The sequence below is a fragment of the Phalaenopsis equestris genome, unplaced genomic scaffold, assembly GCF_001263595.1.
Source record: "Phalaenopsis equestris unplaced genomic scaffold, ASM126359v1 Scaffold001256, whole genome shotgun sequence".
Classification (NCBI taxonomy): Eukaryota; Viridiplantae; Streptophyta; class Magnoliopsida; order Asparagales; family Orchidaceae; genus Phalaenopsis; species Phalaenopsis equestris.
In genome coordinates this window covers 159,717-167,848 of record NW_018165695.1, presented here as the reverse complement: position 1 = coordinate 167,848, position 8,132 = coordinate 159,717, and the positions used below count along the sequence as shown (strand labels likewise).

The following is an 8,132-nucleotide window of genomic DNA, read 5'->3' as shown; positions in this document are numbered from 1 at the left end:
GTCACCACCTCGGACGAGTTACAGCCAGAGCACCTTTTCGCTGTCGGATACAACCCCTAGAAGGGAAGAACGCATCAAAAGGCAAGGCTAAAAAATCCACACATAAAAACTCCCCTTTTCCAATTAGCACACAACAATTATAAACAAGATGGGAGTAGATGCTAGACTAGGTAAGTATAAAAAATAGGCAAGGATTAAAAAATAGTGGACAGGAAAGACATGAATTTGAAATGCAGTCCAAGTATGGAGGGAAGGATTAAGAAGGTGAAAAGATTTGACACAACTTTGATGAATAATTTCTATGGGGCTATGACTGATGCTGGTTCGCGTGATTTAGGTTTTCATGACTCCAAATATACATGGAAGAGAGGAAAGTTTTTTAAACGTTTGGATAGTGTTTGGCAAATCAGAATTGGTTATCCTCTTATGTTTTCTCTAAAGTACAACATTTATGTAGCTCTGATTCTGATCATAATCCTTTGCTTATATCTTTTAACTTTTTTCTAGAAAATTTCTAAATATCATTTCAAGTACTTGAATGTGTGGTCCAAAGATGACGATAATCTAAGAGTTGTTGCTGAAAATTGGAAATGCATTGAATTTGGGAGTGCTTGGTATACTCTTCGGAAACTTCACAAAAAAGTTGTTGCTGCTTTGAGATCTTGGAACTGAGAGATTTCTGGTGATGTTCATGATAGAGTACTAAAAGCTGAAGAAAATACCTACTGCTGTTAGTGTTTATTCCAAAAATTAATCCGAAAACATCTTCGGAGCATTTTAGACCCATCTCCCATACCTCAGCAATATCCAAAGTAACTAGCAAAACTAATATGAGGAGGTTACAGTCTCATTTGAATATCTTAATATCAAAGAATCAATCTGCTTTCAATCAAGGTAGAGGGACCACTGACAACATCATGTTGGTACAAGAAATACTTTATAACATTGATAAAAAGTGCAAAAGAGAAAATACGATGACTAAATTGGATATCAGAAAGACATGATTCTATTAGTTGAAATTTCCTAATTAAAATCTTGAAGGCTAAGGGATTCAAAACTAATTTTTGTAATATTGCAATATAACGGTTTTTAGCTTTGAAGCCCCTAGCTTGTAACAAGTATAATATCCTCCTCAATAGAAGCTCATTTGTTTTCTTTAGTGCAGGCAGAGGAATCAAGCAAGAAGACCCCTTACCCCCAACAATTTTTACATTAGTATTTGATTATTTTTCCAGAATGCTGAATGAACTAATTTTAAGATCTCCTAACTTGCAGTTTTCCTATAGGTCTAAAGTGTCTGTTAGCCATTTAGCTTATGTTGATGATGTCGTTCTATTTTCTAATGCAGACAAATAAGCAGTTAAAAAACTGGAGAGTTTCCAAATGGTAGCTTGACCCAGTTTTAATAAATAGAAATGCCATATTTACATGGGGAAGAAGGTGAGCAAGGAGAATGCACAGTGGGCTGCCTCTTTCACTGATTTTTCTATCTCTGAGCTTCCTTTAAAATATCTGAGGGTGAATTTACTTAAAGAAAGGAGCTCTCAGTCACAAATGGATGAGGTGGTCGAGAAAATTAATAAAAAGATACAGGACTGGAAAAACCATTCCTTATCATTTGGGGGATGAATTACTCTTTTGAAAAGTGCTCTTAAAAGCTTACTTTATATGCTTTGCAAGTTTTAAGAATTAAAAAAGACAGTCATTTGGAGAGGTGTTTCAATAAGTTCCTTTGAGTTTGCTGGTCTTTCCAACAATAAATGGGTTTCGTGGAAAAAGGTTTGTAAACCTTTGAAAGTTGGGGGACTGGTGTTTAAAGAACATCATTATTCTGCAGATATTAATCATTTTAAGCTTTGGCTTAATTTTAGAAAGGGTAATTCATTACAGGCTGCATTTATGCATGGGAAATAGTAATGAAACCAACCCCTCTCTCGTTAGTTGGAAGATTGGTGATTCCAATTGGTGGAAATTACTACTGCAGGTGAGACATTGGGCCAAAAATCACATCCTTTGGGATCTGGGTGATGACCATGTTTCCTTTTGGCATGACTGTTGGTCTCAGGAGAACCTTGACCTTCTGGAGGATATGCATCATAAAAATTTTCTTGTCTCAGATGTTTGGACTAATGGTGCTTGGAACTTAAACTTTTTGATTGATCTTGTTGGGGCTGAAAATGCTCATTATATCTGTACTATCCCCTTTCATCCCATTAAAAAAGGCACTTATATGCTCAAAATGGATCCTAAAGATTCCATAACCAAAACTCTTTATTTCACATTACACCATTTTCAAAAAAATGATTGGGGTGAGAATATATGGAGTTGGGCATCATCTACATCTATATATTTCTTTGCTTGGAAACTCTTCCATGGTGTAATCCCTTGTGATGATATTCTTAAACTCAAAGGTTTGAGGCTCGTATCTCAGTTCCCTTTATGTAAAAATGAGGAAAAATCGGTGGGCCATCTTTTTTTTCTCTTGCCCTATCTCTTTAGATGTCTGGAATGAGGGGGGCAACTTCTATGCCTTAATACTACATTTCCTTGGAGGGACATATATGAAGTTTGTAATTTTTGCAATCTTGAGGGACGAAGAATAATTTTTTCACAAATCTATCCTTTTATTATTTTTTGGTTTATATGGATGGTTCAAAATGATAGTAAACATGTATAGAAGTGTGTTGCTAGTGTTGTTATATATGCTAATGCTTTGACTTCTATCAACAGTCTAGTTGGTTTGAATATTAATAAGCCTGATTTTTTTTCCAGCCTTATTTAATGCTTTGACTTCTATCAACAGTCTAGTTGGTTTGGATATTAATAAGCCTGATTTTTTTTTCTGCCTTATTTTATCTTCAACATGTTAATGGGGTTGGTAGGAGGGGTCAACAACTTATTGGTAACAGTTTAAAAAATTAAGATTTATTATTAAAAAATATAGCTGAATTTGCTAACAAGAATTCTGTTAGTACTATAATTAAAATGCAACTTTTAAAGTGATGCATATGAAACAACCTAGAAAACACATACATCTCATGCCCATATTCATGCATGCATATTATGATTCTAATACACCATTTGTTAAACATATGCATAAGCAACATTTAAATATTAAAACACACACTGATTTGCAAAATAAAAAAAATATAAAACTATAATAGATACTCATGCAGAATCACAAAATCTAATAAAAGGAAGATTTACATACATACCACTTACTTCTCATGTATTTACATATCGAATTTCTAAACTTCAATTTTTACATATTTGCCACATTAATTAATGAAGGAAAAAATGTATTTCACTTTTAAAAGTTAAAATAGTGATATTATTTATGCGATACAAAAGATGTGGGTGGTATAAATATAAAAAGTAAACTATAAGTGTTACATATAACTACATAACAATTGCGTGGTATGAATTTAAATACCCCATAATAAAAATGAATATATGCTAGTTTGTATTCTCCATGAACACGTCAACATAAAATGCCATGCTTGAGCGTGGGGCTCTATAAAATGCTTTACAAACTTATATAAACAGCATTTATTATCGATTTGAATACCTATATAGGTATTAGTTCTAAAGACATTTATATATAGTTACTTCTGAGCCTCCAACATTTTCAATAGGAATCTCTATGAACTGCCTTACATAAATATTAGTTCTAAAGATATTTATATATAATCACTTTGGAGCCACCAACATTTTCAATAGGAATCTCTATGAAAAGGGTTTTCGCATCTCCTACTTATAGGAACTACCTATTCAAATTTTGCCTTAAGTTCCCATGTCTGTCCAATTAATTAATGGCTTGTTTGGGATCACTTTTATATTTTATATTTTATTTTAAAAATATATTTATTAATACATTTTTTCTAATATTTTTATATTTTATTTTAAAAAAAAAGTTATTTTTATAAACACAACACTTACAATTTATTTTGAGTATTCTTAAAAGTAATTTAACATGTTATAGCATACCAAATATGTTTTATTTTAATTAAAAATTCAAACAAAATAAAATAAAAATGAAAAATTAAAAAACAAAAATAAAAAGTGATCCCAAGTGGCCCTAAGCATATACAACATCATGTTATCTAAGGGAGAGGTCATCCACCATTACATCACTCATGGTTCATTCATGTCAAGCTTCAATGCATCTCCCCAACCTTCTGAATGAGTTTCTTTGACTTATCTCAGCACGGAAGGGTTATTTACACCACAAATGAGTTTTGATGACCATCCAATCTGAATCTATGTTTGATAAAAATTAAATATGTAACTAAATAGTTAATTTATTTAGTTAGAATTTATATTTTAGGAATATAAGAAATTATTTTACTTGGATTATTTTATAACTAGAAATTTCTTTCTTCCAATTGCATCATTGCTTTATTTGCTTGCAACCTTAGGACCCCCCTCAATATAAATAGAAATCCCATCTAGCAGCTCTCTCTCTCTTGCTCTTTCAAAATTTTCTCACTCCACTCCTCTATTAACATTTGCAAGAAAATTGCTTCATCTAATTAAAGTCTATTTCCAAGCACCAGAACCAAACATTGATTCACACCCTGAGTGACTTTATATTACAAGATTCTAGTGCCAAACAATGCATAAAATATTAATACTAAACTTCAATAAAACATTTCTTTTGTTTGGGCGGCATAAACTGTGGTCACAAAAGGTTAAAAAATGGTCATTCAAGTTTGACATTAACTTAATAATATATTTCCTAGGCTCCTAGAAGCAGCCGACCATAATAAAATCTTTTAGTCATGTTAAATTCAAAATATATGTCATATTTCATTATCCTCAACATTAATATTTATCATAAATCACTTCTAATATTTATCATAAATCTATTCTATCAATTCCTTAACATATCTTTTCACAATGGACACTCAATGGTGAGACATTCCAAAAGTAAAAATATTGCCACAAGAGTAGCTTTCAAAAGCAAAGAATAAACAAAAAGTATAATGTTACTGATAAATGAATACACGACTAAGTACTCGTAGCACATGACAATACTAAATAGAGGAAAATTTGCAGTGAAATCATACATGCAGCTTTTTAAGAGTAGGAAACGTTTAAAATCTGACTATATTTATTATTAGTTTCTTAAAAAACAGCATTTCTATAAAATAAATTTGTGAAATCGACAATGTCACCACGCAGATTGGCCATAAAATAAACTGCTGCTACTCCTAAAATTTATTTTAAAAAAATACTGATTTTTAAGGACAAAAATACTGCATATTTTTAAAAATTCTCTTTTAAGAGACAACTTAAGAAAAAAATGAGCTAGTCTGTAGCGTACCATGCAAAATTAACACTTCACCTATGAGCTTCGCTTACAACTGCAACTTCCCCTCTTTGTGATTTTGAAAGAAGATGCTCATCTTCATCAGCATCATCACTATTCGGTAGCTCGTATGAGCTATTGAATGCAACAGACCCTGAGCTGTCTTCTAGTTGAAAAAGAAATAATTATAATAATAATATTAGATGTTCATGAATTTTTAGAGAATTTAAGAGAACACTTGAAGAGGATCGGGGCTACCACATTTTCATAAAAACATCACATTTAGATACATACCACACAATTCTTATATATTTACATATCTAACACCTAAACTTTCATATTTATATGCATAGCACACAAATTTTTAACATCACAAAAAAAATATCACTATTATTAACATTTTTAAAGTGAAATACACCTTTTCATGCATAGGTTTATCACATCATAGTGTTATAAATAAAAATGTCAAACTTCATGTATTAGAAATATAAATATATGAGAATCGTATGGTATGTATGTAAATTTCTCAGAAAATAAATAGAACCTGAGTCCCTTGTGTAAGACCATTACAAAGAGACGAAAGAGAACTACTGATATAATCAGTATCATAAAATTAGGGGAAAAGCAGGAGTTCAAGAGGATGTTGAACTCACCTGAAAGAATTTGACATTCGGGTATCTGTTTAGCCGTTGACAAACGGAGACTTTCAGTTAGAAGACAACTACACATAGCACCTGTATCCAGATCAAACTTTCCACAGTAAAAACATGTGCCACACCCCATCACCTGGGATGAATAAATAAAATATATTGAAAGTTGAATCACAGTTCAATTTTGGTAAACTGATCATAAATTTTGTTCGTTCTTTTTAGCCAGTGTTTTGAATACATATTCATTCCCAGAACCATCTTTTTCTAGAATTAAACAAGGGGTATTTACATATACGCCACACAATTCTTATGTATCTAACACCTAAACTTCTATATTTACATTTATAAAACTTAAAACCTTATTATCACATCAAAAATACCGCCATTATTAACCATTTAACAGTGAAATACACCTTTTCATGCATAGATTTATGACACCAAAGTGTTATGAATGAATATATGCAACTTTTGGAGTTAGATACGTAAATATATAAAAATTGTGTGGTATGTATGTAAATTTTCCATCAAATTAACAATCTATAATGATAAACCGTATATCTGTGTATCAACTTGATCGCACTCTAACCATCGCTAAGCATACAACAACAATATAATATTTCCTTGTAGAATGAATCTTGCTGAACAACACCAGGAACATTGCTTTGGTAATAATCCCCCATTAGTTTCTGTTTAGCTTCAACTTTTCAAGCACAATTTTTTAACAGAAGTAGTTTTGGTAATTTTTAGAAGAGGATTTGAAGAGGAGCGGTAGTTAGCAAGAGAAAAAGCCAATTCGTAAAAAGACTGGAAAAAAATAGATGAAAAGAGAAGAAAGCCAATTAATCCATTAAAAGTTATAAATATCCAACATATTTCCATAATTTATGGACTATACCTATTTAAAAGTTTGTCCAAGTTATTTAAAAAGTATCAGAATTGAACAAACAAAGGCAAGCCCCCTAAAAAATTAGGTAAATCCACAAAAAATGAAAACACCCCAAGATCACTCTTCCCTTGTTGCCCAAGCCTGCGCAAGTTAGGCCAATTTGTCCTGTTAGTTTGGAATCATTTCGAGATGGATAAATTTATATCTGCAGTGGAGGCCAATCGAACGAATTCAGCCATCTGCAAAGCAAACCAAATTAGAATACAATTCAATCTTTATAGTTGCTTTGAGATCCATAGTTTGTATCCAAACCTATGCTTGACCAGATAGAGATTTTTTACAAACCCAATAGAATATTTAGAGAATCCAATCTGTCCATGAATATATGTTTCAACTCATAATAAACATTAAATTCATTGCAAATGCACATAAAGTCTAATAGAAATAAATTGTGAACCAGCACTATCCCGGAAACCCTTCGTATGTTCACTTTTGAAACTTGATCCTATTAAGGGCTTGTTTGGACACAAGTAGGATTTATTAAATCCATAAATCCACCAACCCCTTGGATTTAATAAATCCAGAAATCCCAATTGAAGGCAAAACTAGATTTACTAAATCCGAAAATTCGCAAATCCATGGAACTTCAATATTTTTGCAGTTTGACTGGATTTAGTAACTCCAATGATAAATCCTATTAAAAGCCTTTACCAATAGCCGTCAAGTGCACAAAAATGTAAGCCACGTTAGATATATGACCACATCAATGCTAGGAAGAGATATCAATATCCGAAATTTAAGCAGGCATGTTGCCATTTCCTTACTATAAAGCTTACTGGTTCAAACGGGGTTAAGGGCATACATTTGCCATTTATTTGTCACATTATGTGAATGTGTCCAGGTAATTAAAGTGTCAAAATAGTAACCTAACTATTTATATGGGATCACTTTAGTCCGAAATTTTATAAAAATATCAAATGAGTCCATAGATTTCTTTAATAGGGGTTGAATTAGTTCTATGTGTGGGCTCGGCGACTTAGATGAACCATTGCAAAAAATCAGGAACCATTTTGACACTTTTTTTTGTTTCCAGAATATAAAAGATAATGCAGGTATGAAATGACAAAATAGTAGCAAGCAAATACTGCACCTAATCGGGCAAGCCGGTTGATCCATCCTGGGATTTTCTTCCCTGTCAACCTGAAACATACATCTTCCGTAAAGTGGTTGCAGTTTCTGGATATTAGGTGATAAGTATCTCCATAATACTCTGAAACCATGGATT

At 32.0% G+C, this 8,132-nt stretch overlaps 1 pseudogene; it reads right to left on the bottom strand.

The window, feature by feature from the left end:
* Positions 1-5,185: 5,185 nt before the first annotated feature.
* LOC110033689 overlaps positions 5,186-8,132 on the bottom strand; it is a 21,876-nt pseudogene continuing 18,929 nt past the window's right edge.